The sequence below is a fragment of the Budorcas taxicolor genome, chromosome 8 (genome assembly GCF_023091745.1).
Source record: "Budorcas taxicolor isolate Tak-1 chromosome 8, Takin1.1, whole genome shotgun sequence".
NCBI classification, from domain to species: Eukaryota; Metazoa; Chordata; class Mammalia; order Artiodactyla; family Bovidae; genus Budorcas; species Budorcas taxicolor.
Genome location: NC_068917.1, coordinates 12,885,044 through 12,908,786, shown reverse-complemented (window position 1 = coordinate 12,908,786; position 23,743 = coordinate 12,885,044). Strand labels below are relative to the sequence as shown.

Sequence of the window (23,743 nt, the reverse complement as noted above, 5' to 3'; positions counted from 1 at the left end):
TCAGCTAACTTTCTATGTGGTTTCCTCCCTTTCACAGCTCCAGATACCACTTCCCCTCACATTCAGCATTCTCTACCTTGGATCCTATCCAGTTCTTTGTAGGGTGCCAGTTTACATCTCAGGCAAGCAGAGTTTTGGAGGGGCCGAGGTTATTCCAAATAGATGGTTTCCAGGCTGTAGTTTTCTGCTCCATTCTCACATGACACATTCAAATTCCCCCTATCCCATCATACCTAAGTACTGTGTGAAAGTGAAATAAAGTCAAAGTCACTCAGTCCTGTCCACTGTGTAAAGTCAAATTAAATTCTAAGCTGGAATCTCAAACTGTGCTACTGGTTAAGTTTTCTCCTCTGTAAGTAAGTCAGGTGACTTTCCTTTAGGAGGAAACACTGAGGAAAGGTAAACAAACAAGCCTTAGGGTAAGGGCTCCTAATGGCTCAGCCTTGTAAGGACAAATGACCTCCCCGACGTGCAGATACCAGGCGGGAGTGAGGAACACCAATTCCGAACAAATCAGGAGCCTCCTGCTTGTGGCAGCAGACCTCAGAGGTCAAAGGGACATGAGCCACCAAGGTGACAGGGCAAACCAACAGGCCGACTTCAAACACTCTTCACGTCTTCCTCAATGGAGTGGAGATGACAGATACACCACACTGAGCATTATTTATATGGGATGGTCTCTGTGTCACCTTTTATAACTTGACTGCTGCTCTGAAGAAAAAAATGAAAGAAGAGAAAAAAGACCTTTTCTCTCACTTTTAAAGTCATCTTATAGAAGCCTCTCTTGAACAGCAAAGTCCAGAAAATGGAAGGATCAATGTTCCTTATCTCTGGACAGACACATTCTTTCTTTCTGATTTAAGTAAAAATCAGGGTAAAGTGGAACTTCCCAGGTGTCACAGTGGTAAAGAATCTACCTGCCAATGCAGGAGACACAGTTTCAATCCCTAGGTTCAGGAAGATGCCCTGGAGAAGGAAATGGCAACCTGCTCCGGTATTCCTGCCTGGAGAATCGCATGGACAGAGGAGCCTGGTGAGTTACAGTCCATGGAGCTGCTGAGAGCCGGACATGACTGAGGACCCACGCACATACAGGGTAATGCAGCATCAGTGCTGGCCCCCACGTGACCGCCACAGCTCGGGCTAAGCCGTCACAGCTACCGGTTGCTCGGTTGCTTCCATCACTGGATACATTTCCCACTTTTCTCCAGAAGACAGCACAGGAACTGATGAGTTTTTAAAACTGCAGTTTCTAAAACTGATAAGCCCCAGAGCCAAGGAATTTGGGGTATTTTGTAAGCTTCTTTTCTGGCCACGCTGTGTGGCTTCCAGATTTTAGTCCCCCAACCAGGGATCGAGCCCAGGTCCCTTGTAGTGGAAGTGCAGAGTCCTATCTACTGGACTGCCAGGGAAGTCCCTTGCAAGCTTCTTCATTCCAAGTTTATTTATATAAGAAAATTTTTCATTGTATAATTCACAACGCATGGCCTAAAATAGTACAGGTTACTTCCAATAAAAACAGTAGCAAGAAAGTACTAAAAAAGTCCAGGAAGCATGATTTGGGTAATTATACTTTACCTGTAAGTTCACTCTTTAAGAGCAATCAGAACTACAGAATATATTTTCCAACTAATCAAGGCAGAGCTATCCACCCCTGCCCTTTCTCCATCTGTTACCTATTGCCAGCTTGGTCTTCATACTTACTTAGGAATCATGTATTTGTTAAAGATTATCTCAAAATGAACACCGAGCAACCTATTAAACCTGCCCCAATCATAACAGGGGTTCTTACAAGAGTTTGCCTATAAAAAAACAACAACAACAGATATTCAGAAAAAGCTAAACAAAAAAGAACTGGAATGTATCTAATGATTATTTCTGGGTAGAAAGATCAGTGCAATTTTCTTCTTTCAGCTTTTTGCATCTTCTCAATGTTTGACTACCAGCATTTACCATACTTTTATAATCAGAAAAAAATATATAACTAAAACAAAGCTGAAAATTTAGCCAGCCACATTGAATGACAAAATCTTTTTGATCTTCATCTTTAAATCATGAATTAACAAGCTGCAGCAGAAGACAGAAAATGGACATGGCAAAGCTGCTGCTCAGAAGATTTCAGGCAAAGGAAGGCAGCCGTCTAACTGCTCCTGTCATCCAAGGATGAAAAAAGACCAGGACCACTGCATAAGGGCCATAACCGACTGCAAGACACTTCCAGAGCATCTACCAAGAGTGCCAGACTTTGATGTCAGTAGCTCCAATTTTATGAGTCAGGAAATAGAGCTTTTTACACAGTTGAAGGGCTGAGAAGAGAGCCAAAGACACACAGCAAGCTCTCCCGACTCCAGAGATCTTAGTCCTGCTTCCCAAACCGCACTGCTCACTTTGTGAGGGTCAGCTCAGTCTGCTGAGGCAAGAGTAATTGTCACCAGCCAATGAGCCACCTGGCAAGGTTCCCGAGGTTTCTCTGCTCCACTGATGCTCTCTGCCTGTTTCCAACATGCAGTTGTGAACAATCACCAAGTAGATGGTAATCTAGCGAGGCTTATGAGAATAATGCACAGAAACAGTAAGTAATCATGTGACTTTATAATTAGAAAAAAAGATGACAAAAATTTTGAAAAACACTCCTCACCAGCGTTTTCCCAGTCCCTGACTTTTTTCATATTTGTAAAAGCGATAATTTTAGTGCACTACTGGTCTGTGTACTGCTCGTAAGACTGACAGCTATGTTTTCTTTGTCTGTCGTTACATCGCACTTCATCTTTACTGGCTGCCTAAAAAAAAATACACCATCACTTGTTTAATCCTTCTCTTGCTGTTGAACATTTAGGGTCACTTTAGGTTGCTCTGTCACAAACACGGCTGCAGTGTTAACTTCAGCGTTCAAGGCTTTTTTCCATGGACTGTTTCTTCAGAGGATTCCCAGAAGAGGCATTAACTAGGTCAAAAAAATATGAGCATTTTATGGCTCTTGAAATATGCTGCCAAAATGTTTTCCAAAAAAGGCTGTGCCTATTTACAATGTCATCAGTCATACAGCAGAAGATCCGTTACACTGCTTAGTCCCATTAGCATTATGGTCAAAACCGTCTGGAATCTACCAAAACAGAAGTTAGTAAATGTTAGCAGTGGCTATCTAGGAGCAAGTAAACGACCCTAAACAGGAAATCAACTACTTGATAAATGCTTTAGTTTGGAGAGGCAGTTTGAAGAAATGATTTAAAGCAGGGAGTTTGAAGCAAGAATGCCTGGGCTCAAAAACTGGTCATGCTCATTATTAACAAGTGATTTTGGGAAAATTACTTAACTTTGCAAAGATACAGTTTCCTTATCTGCAAGATGCAGTAATAAACGCTACCCTCCTAAAGTTGTGAGGACTAAATGAATAGATACAGAACCTGACATATAGTATGTATTCATTGTTACTGTAGTTACAGAAGGGGCTGAAGAGGCTACTGAAATATTTTTTGGGGAGGACACCTAAATTTACAACATTTTAAAGAATAAATTCTATTTCATTGTGGCATTCTCTAATGTTTTAGACATCTGTGTGTCCCATGAGACTAGGCAGGGACATCCCTAGATTAAGAATTCACCTGCCAATGCAGGAGACACAGGTTCAATCCCTGGTCTGGGAACTAGGATCCCGCATGAGCAATTAAGTCCACAAGTCACACCTCCTGTAGTCCCCAACTTGTGCAACTAGAGAAAGCCTGCATGCAGCAAGGATGACCCAGCCCAGCCAATAAATAAATACCCAGCGCAGCCAATCAATTAAAAAATAAAAAGACTAGGTAAAGTGAACGAACAATTTTACAAATATTTTTCTATTGCTAGTTTTCCCTCCAGGAAGATAAGTTACTACTGCAAAAGTGAATATTCGAGCAAACACAAGGTTTTATAATTTTTATTTTTTTTTAGAATTATTGACATTTTGGGGGTAAATTTTTTTTTTTATCAATTATAGTTAGTAAACATATTTCCAATTCTTACTTTCCTTTAAAACTGTTTTATTATGGAAAATTTCAAACACACAGTAAGCAAAATTAGTACAATAAACTTCCATCACTTAGATTTCACATCTGTCCATTTTCTGCGCTTCTCTTCACTGCCTTCCTTTTGATGTTGACACACTTCTGCAGAATAGCTACTGTGCTGACAAACCAACCTGATCTCTGAAAATACTGTTTTCATAGAGAGTCTTAAATCTATCTCTTATCCACAACTGAGAAAAAAACACGATTCCATTTTTCTCAATGTCACAGCAAAATTCATTGAATGTAACTTCTTCCAGCTTTAACTCATCTTTAGTTTTTAGCACCTCTGAGTCCTGTAATAATTTATATCTATTTCTGAAATCTCTACTTTGTCCACTGTCCTTTTTTGGTTTTGTTTCCCATTTTTGCCCTCAATGCTGTAGTTTTTACTATATTGAAATATTTGAAAATAAGTTAGAATGAAGACCTCAGTACTAAAACAGTCTTCCCAAGGATCTTAATGGAGGCTACATTTAAGCTATGTATTTAGGGAATGCTGCCATTTCTACTATAAAATAACATTTTTCTGAGCTGGAAGCAATGCACTGATTTATCTTTAATTTTTTTGCTCTTCCTTTACAGTTTAAGATGTTTTATTCCTTCAGTTCAAAACCAACTAGTCAATTATCATTAACATAAATATATCTTTGCTTTCCAATTTCTACTCTTGGTTTTATTGTTCAAGTTTTATCTGTAAAAATTCCTGCAGCTGGATGTGCAGTGTAGCCCATTAAGTTATGCATTCAGGCTCCAGATAGCCCTCTAAGTGATGCTCTGGAGGCATTTTTCAAATTCACATTGAGTTTTCAATTTATCCATTTCTAAGGACTATGTGACTTCTATTGTGATTTCTGCTTTAAGCCACAAAGAATTGTGTGTTGTATATGTACATGTGCTTGGTTTCACTTTCAAATATAAAGGTGGTAATGGTTATCTTTTGGTAATTGATTTCTAATTTTCTTGTGGGCAAGGAATAGATTTTATACATACTTCCTGATATTTATTGAAACTTGCTTTGTAGCAGTATAGTGTGAATGGCTGATTTTCTATAAATGAACCAGTGTGCATGAAAACTGGAAATACATAATCTAATTGTATACAGAGCAGACTGAGTTTATTATCTTACCTAAATCTCCTATATCTTTACCTACTTTTGAGTCTTAGGAGAAAAGAACTTGTCTATTTCTTATTGAAATTCTGTCCTATTTTGCTTTTTTACATATTGAGGCTACATTGCTACATAATTGAAATTATTACTATTGAATGTTTTATCATTATGTAATGCTCTCTGTCTCAAAATCTATTTTTAGATTTATTTCTAAATAATATTATAGCTATATCAATTTTTCCTTCACTGAATCAGTCTTATGTTTTTTAAATGAAATTTACATATATATAGTTAAAAGTGAGTCACCAAGAAGCAACTACTTGTGAGCTATTTCTTCTAGTTATTTCTCAGTAATGTCATTATACTATTATTTCTTGAATTTTAGTTGTTACTGACTTTTTTCTACTATGGAAACTATTTCAAAACTGATGAAACTTTGCTATGGTCCATAACCAACATATGTAGAAAAGGATTCTCTATCACATTTGAAACAAAGCTTATGAAGACAACTGCGACTTTTCTTGAACTGGGTAACAAAAATTTAAAAGGAATGAGAAGTTTGTGTAACAGATTAATGTACCGATGAACACAATCATTAAAGCAACTTGTCAAGATTTAACTCTGTTTTTTCTCTCAGTGCTATGCAAATTAAAGAAAGATATATCCTAACAATAGTATTGTAGAGTCAGTGAGTTATTCTACACTTTTTTTTTAACAGTTGATGATTATTTACCATCATAACCAACTTCTTTGTTCACCATGCTTCTTGTGTCTCATTTCTCTCTTTTAGGGCCAATTCCCTTTTTCCTGAAGTACATCCTTCAGCCGATTTCCTTCAAAAGGTAAACTCTTAGTCATTCACTAGTCTGGAAATTTCTTAATTTTGACTTTACTCCTCAGTAGTGATGCTGATGGAATTATAAGGTAGCAAACTACCTTCAACAGTAAATTTATTAATCCAACTGTCCTCCGGCAACTCTGAGGGCTAGTGAGAAATCTGCTGCTGGTCTGGTAATCCATTATAGGTGGCTATTAAGATCTCTTTGCCAATAGTGTTTTGATATTTTATTAAGATGTACATTGGTATTGGGGGGGGGGGGAGGGAATTATGCTTCTAACATATAAGGACCTGCCTTTCACAGCTGTGAAAAACAGTCAGCCATGATCATTTTTAATACTACCTCTACTGGATCCTTCCTAGTTTCTACTAGTGAAATGCTGAATGAATGTTGTAATGCTTCCTTTTACTGTCTCTGTAACTAAATTATCCTTTCATAGTTTGCTTTTTGAGCTCTGTATATTCCATTCTGGATACTTTTCTCAGCTCTATCTTAAGTCACTAATTCCTTCCTATTGGTGTCATATCTGCTATTTAAAATCCTCTACTGAAATTTTCTTTTCACTGACTACTTTTCATCTCTAGAAGTTCTCTTTTGTAAAAAATAACATCTTGGTCTCTTCACAGGTTTGAGATCTTCATTTATGTCTTTGATCATTTTAATGTTTTAATTTTAAACTCTCCATCAGATTGTACAATTGTCTAAAGTTCTTAGGAATCCTGTTAGGTTTGATGATTCAAATTGATAATAGATTTCATTACTGTTGTTTTAACTTTTTGGATGGTGAGCCCATCTTTGGTGGGGTACATCTGTGGGAATTCTAAGTATTACCATCTTGAGATCAATCTTTAAGTTGATTTCTCAGCTTGACTATTTATACTTATAGAGGAGCAGACAAATCAGATTTAAGAATCTCAAAGCACTGGCCCCAGCTCCTTGCAGAGACAATCTTCCTTACTGACCTCTTGAACAAGCAAATGGTATTTTTCAGGTACTCCTTTCACTGAGGTACACAGCCCTTGGTGGCGGTGGGGGGTCGGGGGAGAGGGGCAGTTTCTGCTTTTGAAATAAATGTTTCTGAATATTACAACTGTTACTAAGAAGACTCATATTATGACCTCTGGTTTCAGCAAATTTAAGACTTTAATTTTAAAAAGCTGCTATGAACACAAAATGACAACTAGCCAATCTGGCCTCACAGAAATCTTTAAAAGCTGTATGAACTACTGTAAACCGCATTAACAACAACAAAATTTGGCAAATCAACTATATCTCAATTAAACAAATAAAAAATAAAGAATTTGTCAGATTAGTATGTAAGGTCAACTCGGTAATTTCATCATATGGCAAATTCAAGTTTAGTGAACTGGCTTTGAGAAGTCAGTCTGTCTTTTGCAGAGAGAACCATGGACTGAAACATCACATATGTACTCCTCTTTCCTAGTCTTCTTTAAAATGATGATAATACATAGAGTTATTATGATATGGTATTTATTAAATGTCAGACACTCTGCAAGAACTTTACATCTAACTCCTTTAATCCTCCCAGGAATGCTATGAGGTAGACATTATGCCCATTTTACAGATGAAGAAAATGCAGCACAGAAATTGTGAGGTCCCAAAGCTGTAGAGGCTGTGCCAGCACGAGAGCCCAGGAGAATGAGATGTGGACACAGAGCACTTCACCACCACGGCATGCCACGCCGCACTAAGAGGAAGGGACGTCACAGACCGGAAAACAGTGGCAGAGATGCCGTGCTCGGAAAGGCCCTGGTGTGAGCTGCTGAGAATGTAGACTGAATGTATAATCTAGTGAACAAAAAAATTAGTTAGCTGGCTAAGGCAAGGCAAAGCAAAGATTAAATTATTAAATATGTCTGCAATCGACCATAAGCAGTAATTTTTTTCTGTTCGCTTTCCCCTTCCATTCCAAAAAATTAAAAAAAACGAAAATAAATAAATAAATAAAAGATGATAGAATTCTCTTGCTGTAAAGTAGTTTTACTGATGAAACTGTTTTTAAAGCTCTGTGATGTAACCTTTAGGTTGAGCTAGTATCAAAAGCTCTTCAATTTTGTTTGGGAGAATTTTACACACCATAAAGGAACTTTTTTTATAGGTAACAGCGTTAATGAAGTAAGCTGTAAATGACATCATCGTCATCACTTTTTCCCTCTTTTTCTCAATTTTCTATTTAGCCAATTCAAATATTCACTGTGGATACCTGTGGGCAGAAAGAAGCGGTTCAGTTTTCTCTCTCTGGCAGTGAAATAAACTTTAGTTCTTTCTGATTCAAATATGACATTAAAAAAATACTTCTAGCAAATTGGTTTTAATGGAATGCTTTTCCTTCTTGGTACCACATTAGAAAACCAATGAGTATAATTAACATACAAATGAATCTAGGGAAAAACAAAACTCGAAAGATTGAGAAAATGTATTTTAAAAACTCAATATCATTGTAAAGGCAAAAGTCTTACCAAACTATAAACAGAAGATGTTAAGTCGCTAACCAAATTCTACATCATAGTTGATGATTAAGCATAAGAAACAGTTTCCTGAATGTCAAGAACAAAACGATGTCCACTATGACTGCTTAAATTCAATACTGTACTGGAAATGATATATAATGCAATAAGACAAGAAAAATAAAAGATAAAATGGTGAGAAGTGGAGAAATAAAAATCTCACTGTCCACAGATGATATGCTTTTAAGACATTCTGAAGAAAATCTACCACAACTAATAGAGTTCATCAAGATTGCTGGATACAAAAAAAATCAGCTTACCAAAATTAACTGAGTTCTTTCTTACATACCAGCAATGAACATTCAGTAAAAGTAAAAAGAATTAAAATGAGAATACCATGTTGTATATGGTAAAAATTTAAACGCATCATAAAAGTAAAAAAAAAAAAAGTATAAAACCCTATAAAAATTTTTTTTAAAAACCTCAACATATAAAACTCTCCTTAAAAATTGGAAAGATAATAAGCTGTTGTAAAAAACAGAAACAATAGGTGAGGGAGATTAAGAGGTTCAAACTTCCAGATGCAAAATGAATGAGTCATGGGTTTGAAGTGTACAGTGTAGGGAAATAACCAATAATTATGTAATATATTTGTATGGTGACAGATGATACTAGACTTATTCTGGTGATCATTTTGAAATACATTTGAAATATACAGAAATATTTGAATCACTATGACATGTAATGGGAACCAATAGTTATAGGTAAATTATACTTCAGAAAGAAACAAACTCACAGAAAAAGAGGTCAAATCTGTTGTTACCACAGGCAAAGCAGTGGGAGGAGGAAGGACTGGATGAAGGTGGTCAAAAATTACAAGCTTTCAGTTATAAGATAAATAAGTACTAGGAATATAATATAAAACGTGATAAATAAAATTAACACTGTTGTTTGTTATACATAAAAGCTGATAAAGAGTAAATTCTAAGCGTTCTCAACACAAGGAAAATTTTTTCTTTTCTATTTCTTTAATTTCATATCTATATGAGATGATGGATGTTCACTAAATTTATTGTGGTCATCATCTTGTGATATATGTAAGTTAAATCATGCTGTACACCTTAACTTACAGAGTAATGTATGTCTATTATATTTCAATAAAGCTGGAAGAAAAAAAAGTATAAAAACAGGGGACTTAGTTTGAAAAAAAAGACTCTATGAGACAAATAAAAGGGGAGAGAGAATTCACTGCCAGCAGACTGTTATAAAAATGTTCAGGAAGTTCTTTAGGAAGAAAGAATCTATACCAAAATAGTGAAGAACTCTGGAAATGGTGGAAATAAATGCACATTTTAAAAGCTACTTTTAAAATTGTTAAAAAATATAATTAACTCTCTAAAGGAAAAAATGGCAACAATATGGTGTGGAGTTTAAAATGTATAAAAATGTATGACCACCACAGCACAAAGGATGGGAGGGAAAGCTTGAAAGTAGACCACTGCAAGGTTAGTATACTCAACATGAAAGGAGCCAATTCCTCAAAACAAATCTACTTGAAAAAATCAGTTCTCATAAATCCACTGTTTACAGAAATTAAGAATCATATGAAAGAGTCAATTAAGAGCGAAGATTAGCTAAAAATATATTGAAGAATAAATATTAGAGAAGATTTAAATTTTCTGACATTACAACTTACTATAGAGTAATTAACAGTAAGATGTTGAACTAAAATAGCTAATGGACAAGTGGTAAAGGAATCAAGAGTCCAGAAAAGAGGTACATACATGTCTTGGAGTCTGACAAGAAAAGCAGCATTACCGATATATGGAGTGCTGGGAACAGTTGGAACCTACTTGGAATAATTACTTCATACCACACAAAAAAATTAATTCCAGATGACTTAAGACGACAAAAACTTCACAATTTGTAATGAAAAATAAAATGGAAAGAGGATAACACCTTATCAGTCTGGGATAGTGGGGAATTTCTTAAAGAGGTAAGAAGCACAAAGTGTAACACAAAGATTCATATATTTGACTATGGTTTTTTAAAATGAAAGCCTTCAAAAGGGACCACTAACAGAGAGGAAACACAAGCCAGAGATTGAGAGGAGTTATTTCCAAAAATATGTAATTTTTAAAAAGCACTGGTAACCTATTCAGTACAAAAAGCTCATTCAAATTAACAATAAAAATATTTAAAAATCCAACAGAAATAGGGAAACAAAAGTGGTCAATAAAGAAAGATATAAACAAGCTCAGTACCACCAGCATCAAGGACATACAAAATAGGATTTGATAGGCTGAATAAGACAATTTTTTCAATAGACTAAAATTAGACTGATGATATATTTTAGAAAAGAAGGTAGTCAAACTGGAGTATAAATTGGTATAATCACTCTGGAGAATGATCTGGCAACACCTAAAAATACTGAGGGCTGCCCTGGTGGTTCAGTTGGTAAAGAAACCACCTGTAAAGCAGGAGACCCAGGTTCAATCCCTGGGTGGGGAACATCCCCTGAAAAAGGAAATGGCAACCCACTTCAGTATACTTGCTAGGGAAATCCCATGGACAGAGGAGCCTGGTGGGCCACAGTCCATGGGGTCGCAAAGAGTTGGACAGGACTTAGCAGCTAAGCCACCAATAATACTGAATAAATATATACACACTGTAACATACACTAAACTAATAAAGCCATGCGTGCCTATGATACACGTCAACTTGAGGAAACAAGTAACTTCTGGAGAGGGAGGAAAAGTGAAGATTGGGAACATTGCCATTAGATACGACTTATGGAGAGGGAAATGGCAACCCACTCCAGTATTCTTGCCTGGAGAATCCCATGTACGGAGGAGTTTGGTGGCTACAGTCCACGGGTCGCAGAGTCGGACACAACTGAGCGACTTCACTTTCACTTTCACTATGTCAAACGTGGGGAGAAGAGGAAGAAGATCTGATCCAAAAAAAGTGAAGAGGCAAACTGTTAAGATCTATTTAACATTAGTACCGAGGGCAAGAGTGTTTTTCTGTATTGTTATCGATGCTTCTGCAGACATTAGAATTCTGTCATATACCTTTCCTACTACTGTCAAAATCTGTAGTGCCCTTCTCTTTATAACAGAAATCACACAGCACAAAAGCAAAATCTAAAGGAGTTTAATGGATAACTATTTGAATGTTAGTACAGCATTTGCCAGGTATGTTTGTTAATTTTCAAGGAACTACTAGTGATAATGGTTCACGATTTTCATTTTGATTGATTTTATACTGGTCCAGATGCAAAGGGAACATGACTCACAACTACTGACATGGCAACAGCAATGAAATAAAGTGAGAATGCTACCTCACAAAATTCAGTAAGATATTGCCTTGGAGGAAGGAAAGAAACAGATACCACCCAGATTTTCATCTCAAGTTTTGAGATTACGTTAGTAATTTTAATAAACTCCTTGATGCTCTCTGAACTTTGGCAAAACATTTCTCTAGCGAGATTCAGGAAGGCTTTTTAATTTTATGAGAAAAATTTCAAATGCTATTGATAATTATCTAATTGCCAGAAATGTTACATTAATCTGATAGCTATATTTATAAAGAATACATATTCATAAAAATAAACATCAATGCTGACACCTGAAAATGAATTCTAAAAATAAAAGTAGACCCTTGCTTAGAAAGGAACAGGAATTGAAAATATCATTGTATGAATTACCTCCAGTAACAGTAAGAATTACTGACAAACATTTTCTATCCAATATTAAATTAGCTCTTACCCCCAAACTGAATGAAATAAATACTATTGAGAGGTTAACAGGCAGGAAGGTCAGGAGTCTCCAAATGGAGCAAATAGACTGCAAGTGTCAGGCATTTTAATCTCTCTTAAGCGGCAGGAGGAAACAAACCAACGATATTTTTTCCTTCTCTATACAAATTTAAAAGGAGGTTTCTCTTAAAATACAGTGTTGCCATAATAACACCTGGTTTCACCTGAAGTTAATTATTCTCAAACCTAGAGACAACCAATGCCTTTTTCTTATGGAAATGTTTGTCTTTAGCTATGCTAATGTACTATGCATTTACCCCAAACTCTGTCTCCAAGTCGGTTCCGCCTTTTGGCTCAGAACCTACTTGACAAACCAGTATGTTATACTCAGATATTGGTCCCCTAATCTATGTAAATGACACTATTTGTATGGTGATCTGCCCTTCTTCAAGATTCAAGTTAATAATTTTATGGCCCAGGATGAACCATTTGGTGCCAAGATTATCCCAAAATGCATCCTTTGGGTGAGGGGCCTGGAGCCTCACTAGTCACTATATAGTCACTCACTATATAGTCACTAGTGACTGCCAGTGACTATATATCCCCAAATGCATCTTATGGGTGAGGGGCCTGGTGCCATTCTGAGTTTTAGGACATTCCTTTCTTTCATTAACAGACTGCTAGTGACTGTATGCAGGTCAGGAAGCAACAGTTAGAACTGGACATGGAACAACAGACTGGTCTCAAATAGGAAAAGGAGTACGTCAAGGCTGTATATTGTCACCCTGCTTATTTAACTTATATGCAGAGTACATCATGAGCAACGCTGGGCTGGAAAAAACACAAGCTAGAATCAAGATGGCCGGGAGAAATATCAATAGCCTCAGATATGCAGATGACACCACCCTTATGGCAGAAAGTGAAGAGGAACTAAAAAGCCTCTTGATGAAAGTTAAAGAGGAGAGTGAAAAAGTTAGCTTAAAGCTCAACATTCAGAAAACAAAGAATATGGCATTTGGTCCCAACACTTCATGGGAAATAGATTGGGAAACAGTGGAAACAGTGTCAGACTTTATTTTTTGGGGCTCCAAAATCACCTCAGATGGTGACTGCAGCCATGAAATTAGAAGACGCTTACTCCTTGGAAGGAAAGTTATGATCAACCTAGATAGTATATTCAAAAGCAGAGACATTACTTTGCCGACTAAGGTCCGTCTAGTCAAGGCTATGGTTTTTCCAGTGGTCATGTATTGATGTGAGAGCTGGACTGTGAAGAAGGCAGAGCGCTGAAGAATTGATGCTTTTGAACTGTGGTGTTAGAGAAGACTCTTGAGAGTCCCTTGGACTGCAAGGAGATCCAACCAGTCCATAATGAAGGAGATCAGCCCTGGGATTTCTTTGGAAGGAATGATGCTAAAGCTGAAACTCCAGTACTTTGGCCACCTCATGCGAAGAATTGACTCATTGGCAAAGACTCTGATGCTGGGAGGGATTGGGGGCAGGAGGAGAAGGCGACGTCCGAGGATGAGATGGCTGGAGGGCATCACTGACTCGATGGACGTGAGTCTGAGAGAACTCAGGGAGTTGGTGATGGACAGGGAGGCCTGGCGTGCTGCAATTCATGGGGTCGCAAAGAGTTGGACACGACTGAGCAACTGACCTGAACTGAACTGAGTGACTATATAACATCCAGCTGAAAACTAGCGGGGGGGGTACTCTTTCTGCCCCCTTCTGATGCCTATGTCAGAAACTTTCTCTATCTCCTTTATACTTTAATAAAACTTTATTACACAAAAGCTCTGAATGATCAAGCCTCGTCTCTGGCCCCGGATTGAATTCTTCTCCTCCGGGGGCCAAGAATCCCCGTGTCTTTGCGTGATCCAACAACAACCTTTCACTATCAATGTCAACTTGGCAGTGCCCAAGGTCACACAGTGAATAACAGACTGATTTTGCACTCAAATAACTACAAGTTCCAAACATTTTCTCTTAAATCATTCCATTAATACATTAGAAGTTTTATATAAATAAAATAGTGCATTATAGTAAGAGCAATAGAGTTAATATAGATAGGATAGTTGGGATAGAAAAAAAATTCAAGAATCTTAGCAATAAAAATATCCCTATTTTTCTCTGGTAATCTCTTCTAAATTCTCCTTCAATATTGCTTCCCTGTTGTACCACTACCTAACTCTTGCTATGTTACTTCTAAGACAGTTTGGAATAGACCAAGGAAAAGTGAAGTGAAAGTGAAAGTAGCTCAGTCATGTCTGATTCTTCACGACCTCATGGACTATACAGTCCATGGAAGTCTCTATGCCAGAATACTGGAGTGGGTAGCCTTTCCAATCTCCAGGGAATTTTCCCAGCCCGGGGATCAAGCCCAGGTCTCCCACATTGCAGGTGGATTCTTTACCAGCTGAGCCACAAAGGAAGCCCAAGAATACTGAAGTGGGTGGCCTATCCCTTCTCCAGCGGATCTTCTTGACCCAGGAATCAAAGCGGGGTCTCCTGCATTGAAATGGAGAGCATTCAATAAGTTAATTAAGATTGCGGACAGAGTTATTTCCATACTTCTAAGAAGTTGTACATTTGTATACTTTAGCCTTTAAAACATATGGTATTTCCTAATGGTAAAGTCCTTGACCTCGGGAGTGTGGTAGCTCCTCTGAGCTGCAGCCTGTGACACATGCAAATTTGGCCTTGGAATGAGGAACGAAGCAGGGCAAAGGCTAGTAGAGTTTTGCCAAGAGAACGCACTGGTCATAGCAAACACCCTATTCCAACAACACACGAGAAGACTCTACACATGGACATCACCAGATGGTCAACACCGAAATCAGATTGATTATATTCTTTACAGCCAAAGATGGAGAAGCTCTATACATTCAGCAAAAACAAGACCGGGAGCTGACTGTGGCTCAGATCAAGAACTCCTTATTGCCAAATTCAGACTTAAATTGAAGAAAGCAGGGAAAACCACAGGACGATTCAGGTATGACCTAAATCAAATCCCTTATGATTATACAGTGGAAGTGAGAAATAGATTTAAGGGACTAGATCTGATAGATAGAGTGCCTGATGAACTATGGACGGAGGTTCATGAAATTGTACAGGAAAGAGGGATCAAGATCATCCCCATGGAAAAGAAATGCAAAAAAGCAAAATGGCTGTCTGAGGAGGCCTTACAAATAGCTGTGAAAAGAAGTGAAAAGCAAAGGAGAAAAGGAAAGATAAGCATCTGAATGCAGAATTTCAAAGAACAGCAAGGAGAGACAACAAAGCCTTCCTGAGCCATCAAAGATATTTGCAAAACACATATCTGATACAGGACTTGACAGTTAAAAAGAACTTTTACAATTCCAGCCAAAATAAAAAATTGAATGTTAAGATAAGAATTTAGTTCCCTGACCTTTGATTTCAGATTTTTGTGTTCATCAGAAGAGCTTCATTTTCACTCAAGTTTTATGATTCATAAAAGTAATTATTTTTACTTAGAAAAATAAATTTGTATTAACAAATACCATTTTTATCACTCTTATTAAAAAAAAATTCTTACAACTCAATAACCATACAAATAATGCAATTAAAAATGGGTAAAATATGTGAAGATGCATTCACTGAAGACGACATATGGATGGCAAATGACGAAATGCTAAACATGAATCCTTAAAGAAATACAAATTAAAAGCACAGTAAGGTACCATGACACTCTTACCAGCAGGGTCAAAGGTAAAGACTGACAAGTGCAGGCATGGGTGCAGAGCAACTGGAAATCTCAAACATGACGGGTATAATTTGGGGCTTCCCTGCAGGCTGACCAGTAAAGAATCTGCCTACAATGCCGGAGACCGCCTGCCAATGCAGGAGACACGGGTTTGATCCCTGGGTGGAGAAGATGCCCTGAAAGACATGGCACCCCACTCCAGTATTCTTGCCTGGGAAATCCTCTGGACAGAGGAGCCTGGCGGGCTACAGTCCATGGGGTCGCAGAGAGTTAGACAGGACTTAGCGACTGACCACCACCACCAGTATAATGCCTCTGAGAGTCATCCTTGTTGTTGCAAATATCAATAGCCCACTCTTTTTTAATGCTAAGAAGTATCTCATTCTATGGATGTACTGTGGTACTTATTAATAACATCCACAAGCTGATGGATATTTGTGTTCCTGTTTTCAGTTTTTGACAATTATGAGTAAAGCCACCATAAATATTTACATACAGGTTTTTGTAGGGGGATACAATTTTCCATTTCCCTTGGGTAAATCTGGGACCAGATGCCATGATCTTAGTTTTTTGATTGTTGAGTTTTAAGCCAGTTTTTCCACTCTCTTTCACTTTCAACAGAGGCTCTTTAGTTCTTGTTCGCTTGCTGCCATAAGGGTTGGTGGCATCAGCATATCTGAGGTTACTGATATTTCTCCCGGCAATCTTGATTCCAGCTTGTGCTTCATCCAGCCCAGCATTTCGCATAATGTACTCTAAATATAAGTTAAATAAGCAGGGTGACAATATACAGTCTTGACATACTCCTTTCCCAATCTGGAATCAATTTTCTGTTCCATGTCTGTTTCTAACTGTTGCTTCTTGACCTGCATATAGATTTCTCAGGAGGTAGGTAAGGTGGTCTGGTATTTCCATACTTGGGATGTGAGACTTGGACCATAAAGAAGGCTGAATGCTAAAGAATTGATGCTTTTGAATAGTGGTGCCGAAGAAGACTCCTGAGAGTCCCCCAGACAGCAAGGAGGTCAAACCAGTTAATCCTAAAAAAAAAAAAAAAAAAAAAAAAAATCATCCTGAATATTCATTGGAAGGACTGATGCTGAAACTGAAGCTCCAATAGTTTGGCCACCTGATGCAAACAGCTGACTCACTGGAAAAGACTGATGCTGGAGAAGACTGAGGGCAGGAGGAGAAGGGGGAGACAGGATGAGATGGTTGGATGGCATCACCAAGTAAATGACCATGTGTTTGAGTGCACTCCAGGAGATGGGGAAGGACAGGGAAGCCTGGCATGCTGCAGTTCATGGGCTTGCAAAGAGTCGGACATGACTCAGCGACTGAACAACGAACTATAAAAATATAAGAATTTACTTGATTTATAAGATGGAAGATATTCTAAGATCACCCAGTCCAAATATTAATATCTGTTTTAAAAATGAGGAGCCAAGCTCTTTCAAGGCTTGTGAACTTCTCTCTGCACCGACACACCTAAGTGTACACATTCACTACCATCAATAACTATTGTTCACTAGGAGACCCACCATGTCGTAACAGGGTGTGAAAGATTCTTAGCGTGGTAGAGAAAGGGAAAGTGCTCTTTGTGGAGAATCCCCGCCTGATACCACAGCATCCTGAGCTAAACTGGCTTCCACTGAGCCAAATCTGCCTAATTTGGAACTATTATCCCTGCTGAGAACTGTGAGCCAGGCCCTCCAATACTCAGAGATTTCTATAAATACATTTCAATTTTATTTGGTAATCTTTCATTTTCTTCCACTTTGTCTCTTGATTCTATCTTGCAGGAGAGCTATTAAAAGGTGCCAATCACACTCGCTGTCAAACTGACTACACAGCTGGATAAAAGAGAGGGTTCATTTTCCACTTGAGCAGCAAGTCTGTAGTGTGCACGGTGAACAGAGAAGCCACTTGCTGGTCGGGGCATGGCTAAATATCACCCACAGCTGGGTAACTGACACAGGGCTCTTCTCTCTTGCTTATCCAGTCCTCTGACTTGGCTCTCCATGAAAATGAGGAAAAAAGCAGAGTGGTCATAAAAAGCAACTCCCCACAGTCCCCAAGAGAAGTTCAGGAAGGTTGGCAGTGTTGACAGTAAATATTAAGGGTGAGGGAAGGAAAATAGGGCTTGGCTTGGGAAGGAAAACTGTTGGCTGTCTAGCAAGAGAACTTTAAATCTGTTAAAAAATAATCGTTGGCGGAAAAAGAGTTCAGAGAGTTATGTATATGAGCTTATTTATGATGGCTCAGCAGTAAAGAATCCACCTGCGATGCAGGAGACCTGGGTTTGATCCCTGGGTTGGGAAGATCCCCTGGAAGAGGAAATGACAACCCACTCCAGTATTCTTGCCTGGAGATCCCAAGGACAGAGGAGCCTGTGAGCTACAGTCCATGGGGTCCCAAAGAGTCAGACACAACTGAGTACCTGTACACATGCGTGCATACACACACACACACACACACCAATTACATAAATATACTTTTTAGTTTAAAGAAAAATTTAAAAAAAAAAAAAAAAAAGACTTGAAGTGCATAAACCAAACTGGTAAAAGTGGAGTGAGGGTGGTTGACCAGATGGAACTTTCACTTTCTGCTTTAGATATTTCCGTACTCCTTTTTGTTTTTAAAAACATTAACTTTTTTTTTTAAATCTGAAAAAATTCATTTTTGGAACAATGAGCAACCACAGAGGTTTCTGTTGGCAAAAAAGTTGTAAAAGTGGTTGAGAAGAAAGAGGCAACAGGATCTGGAGAAAAGGACATAAGAACATGAGAGATATACACAAGGACAGAAATAGCTTAACGATAATAATAGAATGATACGTACTCCTCTAAACTTTCATAGAAATGATGAATACATCTACTCCACACAGCAAAAGCTGTGTCCCACCACCACCAAAAAAAATTGTGTTAAAGGTCTCATATGATTGACCTACGGGCTCTTTTGTTCTGAAGTGTTTAGCTTCTTTGTGATTGGTTTTCAGGTGTTTAGTGAACATTATTAACCCAATACATCCTATAAGAACAACAGCGGTAAGGGTGATGAAAGTGCTTGTAAAAAGCAACATATGACTATGATCGATAAAGATAATTTTAACAAGGGAAAAGAGGTATAGAATTGGTAAGTATTATTTACATGATGAATTATTTAACAGTAGAGGCAATTTAAGGACAATGTAATTTATACAAATAGTTGCAAATCTGCAGCAATGACAATGAGCAAGAAGGATGAAAAAGGATTAACAAAATGGTAAAACTTGTGAGCTGCTAACATGATCTGCATCAACAAGGACACCTGTTAGCCTACTATTAACTCAAGAGGAAGCCAGGAATTTTTTTCTAGGCATGTTAAAAATTTTGTACATTCCCTGCCCCACGTCACAGAGAAATGCATCGGTTCAGTCGCTCAGTCGTGTCTGCCTCTTTGCAACCCCATGGACTGCAGCACGCCAGGCTTCTTCTGTCCATCACCAACTCCTGGAGCTTGCTCAAACTCATGTCCATCAAGTAGGTGATGCCATCCAACCATCTCATCCTCTGCCGTTTCCTTCTCCTCCCACCTTCAGTCTTTCCAAGCATCAGGGTCTTTTCCAACAAGTAAGTTTTTCACATCCGGTGGCCAAAGTACTGGAGTTTCAGCTTCAGTATCAGTCCTTCCAATGGATATTCAGGACTGATTTCCTTTGGACTGGTTTTGATCTCCGTGCAGTCCAAGGGACTCTCAAGGTTCAAGGTCCAGACAAGTCTGGACATCAGTCAAGCATGAGAGAGACAGCAGAGACATCACGGTTACTAGGGAGTTCCCCGTGGCATTTGTGTAGATAACTGGGAAGGGGTGTTACCTAACATACCTTCCAGTGATGGCGAGACTGTTCTAATGTTTAGGGTGGTGATAGTGGTTTAGTTGCGAAGTCGTGTCCGACTCTTGTGATCCCATGGACTGTAGCCTGCCAGGCTCCTCTGACCATGGAATTCTCCAGGCAAGAATACTGGAGCAGCAGGAATACCAGTTCCTTCTCCAGGGGATTTTCCTGACCCAGGAATTGAAGCTGGGTCTCCTGCATTGCAGGCGGATTCTTTACCAAGCTACTAGGTCTTATCAGCACAGAGAAGAGTATGGCTAACTCAGCTTTTGAATGAACGTGTTTCTGCATGAATCAGGGGTACAGCTCACATCTCTTTCAGTCACTTAACAATTTTCAAAGACACGAACTGACCAACAGTTTTTGATTAAGTGATATAGTTCTAAAACAGCTACCATTTATTGAGTACGTCATGATGGGTTCTTTACATGCATTTATTTATGTTGGAGACAAAAACCAAGCTAGCAAACAATGTTTCGGGGGTATGGAAAAGGCTTCTGAACCAAAAAATGTCTTACTAGTCACATCAGTATCAAGTCAGGGGTTAAAAAGGAGAGAGCTTTCATTTGACTCTCCCATCCAGGTCCTTGGGAGAGAACAAAAAAGCAGGGTTTTGCTTTTCTTTTTTTTTAAACTAACACTGACCCTATAGAAATGGCAGCAAGGAGATATACTCTTACTGGAGGAACTAACTTGATTTTGATTTTCAGATTGTTGTGGTTTATGATCAAATACTTCTTGGAAAATCTTTATATGGAATATGAGCAGAGAAATTCTAAAACTTAAGGGAAATACTTGATATAATCGTGGGGTAGGAAAAGCACCATCCTAAAGCTATGATCCTACAAGAAAATAACACATTTGATTATTTATAGTAAAAATTTTGATATGGCAGAAACCACAATAAACAAGGCAAAAGAGATAATGCAAAAATTTTATAAAATCAAAACAAAGAAATTTCATCCTTAAAATATAAAGAACTCGAACAAATGAGTAACAAAAAGATTCCAATGGAAAAATGGGCAAAAAAAATCTCAGGTCATTCACAAAGGACTATAAAGGGTCCCCTCCCACCTCAAAAAAAAGAAGAAAGTAAAGATGTTCAACCTTTATAAAAGTAATACAAGTACAAATGAAAACTACACTGAGGGAAATTCCCTGGTGGTACAATGGCTAAGACTTCCTGCTCCCAATGCAGGGAGCCTGAGTTCAATCCCTGGTCAGGGAAGTAGATTCCACGTACTGCAACTAAGATTTGGCACAGCCCACCCCCAAAAAAAGGCAAACCCCAAAATCTAACACAGAGAAAATACTCTGTCCACACGCTAGCACAGGATAAAGAAACTGACTGTGAGGATGTGCGGAAATGGCAACTCTCATTGACACTGGGTGGGTAAAAATGAAAGATGAAAAGCAACACTGAATCAAAGTCTGAAATGTGCATACAGAGCAATTTTACCTAAGAAACTGACACTAAGCAAACACTGAGATGGGTGCAAAAACATATAAATAAAAGTATGTTCTCTTCCGCGTTGTATGGGGCAGTAGGGAATGGAAACCAAAATGTCCAACAGAGGAATAAATCCACACAATGTAATCCTATAAAAAGATCCAAAGTGAGCTTCCAAATATTCAAAATGGAAAGGCTTGTGACAGACACAGTCATCTCATTATCTGTATTTCCCTTTGCCCTTTCATAGGGGAACCCCAAATCTCAGGTGGAATTCTAGCCACTTGGAATAAAGATTCCCAGGTCTTGGGACTTCTGTTATGGTCCAGTGGCTAAGACTCTGCTCTTAATGCAAGAGGCCTGGGTTTGATCCCTGGTCAGGGAACTAGATCCCACATGCCGCAACTAAGACCCAGCACAGCCAAATAAATAAACAAATAAGATTTACCAGTCTCTCTTGCAACTAGATGTAGCCACGTAACTAAATTCTAGCCAAGAGGACTATATCGAGGTGTGCATGCAACTTTGAGAACTAACTGAAGGGAAGGAGCATGCCTTTCCTTGCTCCTTCCTCCCTCCTGTGTGTCTATGCTCAGTCATGTTGGACTCTCTGTGGCCCCATGGACTGTAGCCCGCCAGGCGCCTCTGTCCATGGAAATTTCCAGGCGAGAATACTGGAGTGGGTTGCCATTTCCTACTCCAAGGGACCTTTCTGACTCAGGGATCGAACCCATGTCTCCCGCATTGGCAGGTGGATTCTTTACCACTAGCGCCACCTGGAAGCCTCGTTCCTGCTGAATAGAAAAAGGATGTGACGGCCCAAGCTGGTCAAGTCACACTGGATCACAAACAGTAAGCCACACTTTCAAGATGGTGGGGACCTGGACTCTTTACCCCTGGACTTCCTTCGTCAGAGACAAACAACTGAACCGGTTCAGCCATGTTACTTCAGGCTTCTTATCTCTCAGAGCTGAATCGAATCCTAACAGATTCACAGCATGAGAGTCTGAAGGGTATCAGCGCACACATCCATGATAGGAGATTAGAGACCAGAACGTGACACAGTGATTACTCTAGGTGGTGAGATTCGAGCAAGCTTTTTTCTTTTTATATCTTTCAGTTATATTCAGAAAAAAACATATGAGTATGTATTGGTTCTAGAATAGAGCTTTCTTTATTTTGAGAAAAGTATTCTAAAATTTCAAGTGAATTAAACAAGTTTTCTTTTATTTAGTCCCTGTGAAGAACTGTTACTTTAGCTGGATGGATTGCTTTTTAAAAGAAGCCACGTTGCCTCAGCCGACAGTCTCCCACTGAACAGAAGCAGCTTGCCTAGCCCAGAAATAGGTTGCGCCAGGCTGAATTTCTCAGGGTTCCCTCAAGAAAACTAAAAGGAGATGGTAATCCCGCAGGCACTTTGCCAGTCCTCTACCAAGCTGCTATTTGCGGCTGGGTGACACAGTTTAACCAACAAGCCATCAATTTCATCCTTCGAAACTTTCAGGTCAACAAAATGTTGAGTTACAGAAGCCAGGTGCAAGAGAACACACTCAGATGTGCAACTAGATACAAATTTACCAACTGTATGAAGAGAACACACTCAGATGTGCAACTAGATACAAATTTACCAAACGTATGCACACATGACAAGTTTGCTTCTTTTACTGTCTGAAAATTTTATTTAAAAAAATATCCTGAGGACAGCATCACACTTTTTTTTGGAGATTTCTCTCTATTCAACCTATTGATGTGATCAAGAATATTCTAGGCATTCACCGGTTCTGCGGGAATGGGGCCTTCCCCACCTCCTTCTCAATAAAGAAGAACGTCAAGGAATCAGTGAGGGTCTCTGCTCTCTTTTTCCTCCCTGGACACTTCTTACATGATGCCCAGTGACTGAACCCACTAATTCTCGGGATCCCTCTCATTTTCTGATGTATTCACAACTTCTGTTACTGTTCATGAGGTCCCTGTAAAGGTGCTTAGTTTAGACAAATCTTGTCCTAAGTAGGTAATTCTGACTCTGATTTACTTTGATGCATTTGTTAAGCTCCTTAATGACTCTTGTTTTGATTTCACTTTTAAAAATACTTTCTGTAACTGCAACGAATCATCTTTTTAGATTTCACATTTCGAAGTTTTTAACTGTGAAAAATACAGTTCTTCTAATTCCTCTGTCCTAGGCGTCCGAAGGGATGAATTTAAAGCTTTGGGCATGTAAACATTCTTAAACATCCCTGAAACTTCTTCTTAAAAAAAAAAATCCTACTCTGTTACTTCCCAAACCACTAAGTCTTATATTGATACTCCACTACTGCAGCTTCAATCTACCTTTCTAACTTTCATTCCAGCAAGTTTGTCCCTGGCCCTAACTGCAGTGAGCTAGACCTCCAATCACATGTATGAAAGTGAAGCCTCTCAGTCGTGTCCCACTCTTTGTGACCCCATGGACTGTAGCCTACCAGGCTCCT

General features: G+C 38.6%; 1 protein-coding gene across 1 annotated transcript in view; it reads right to left on the bottom strand.

Moving 5' to 3' along the window:
* INTS9 (integrator complex subunit 9) overlaps positions 1–23,743 on the bottom strand; it is a 130,673-nt gene that overhangs the window by 92,870 nt on the left and 14,060 nt on the right. The gene's annotated exons all lie outside the window — the stretch shown is intronic.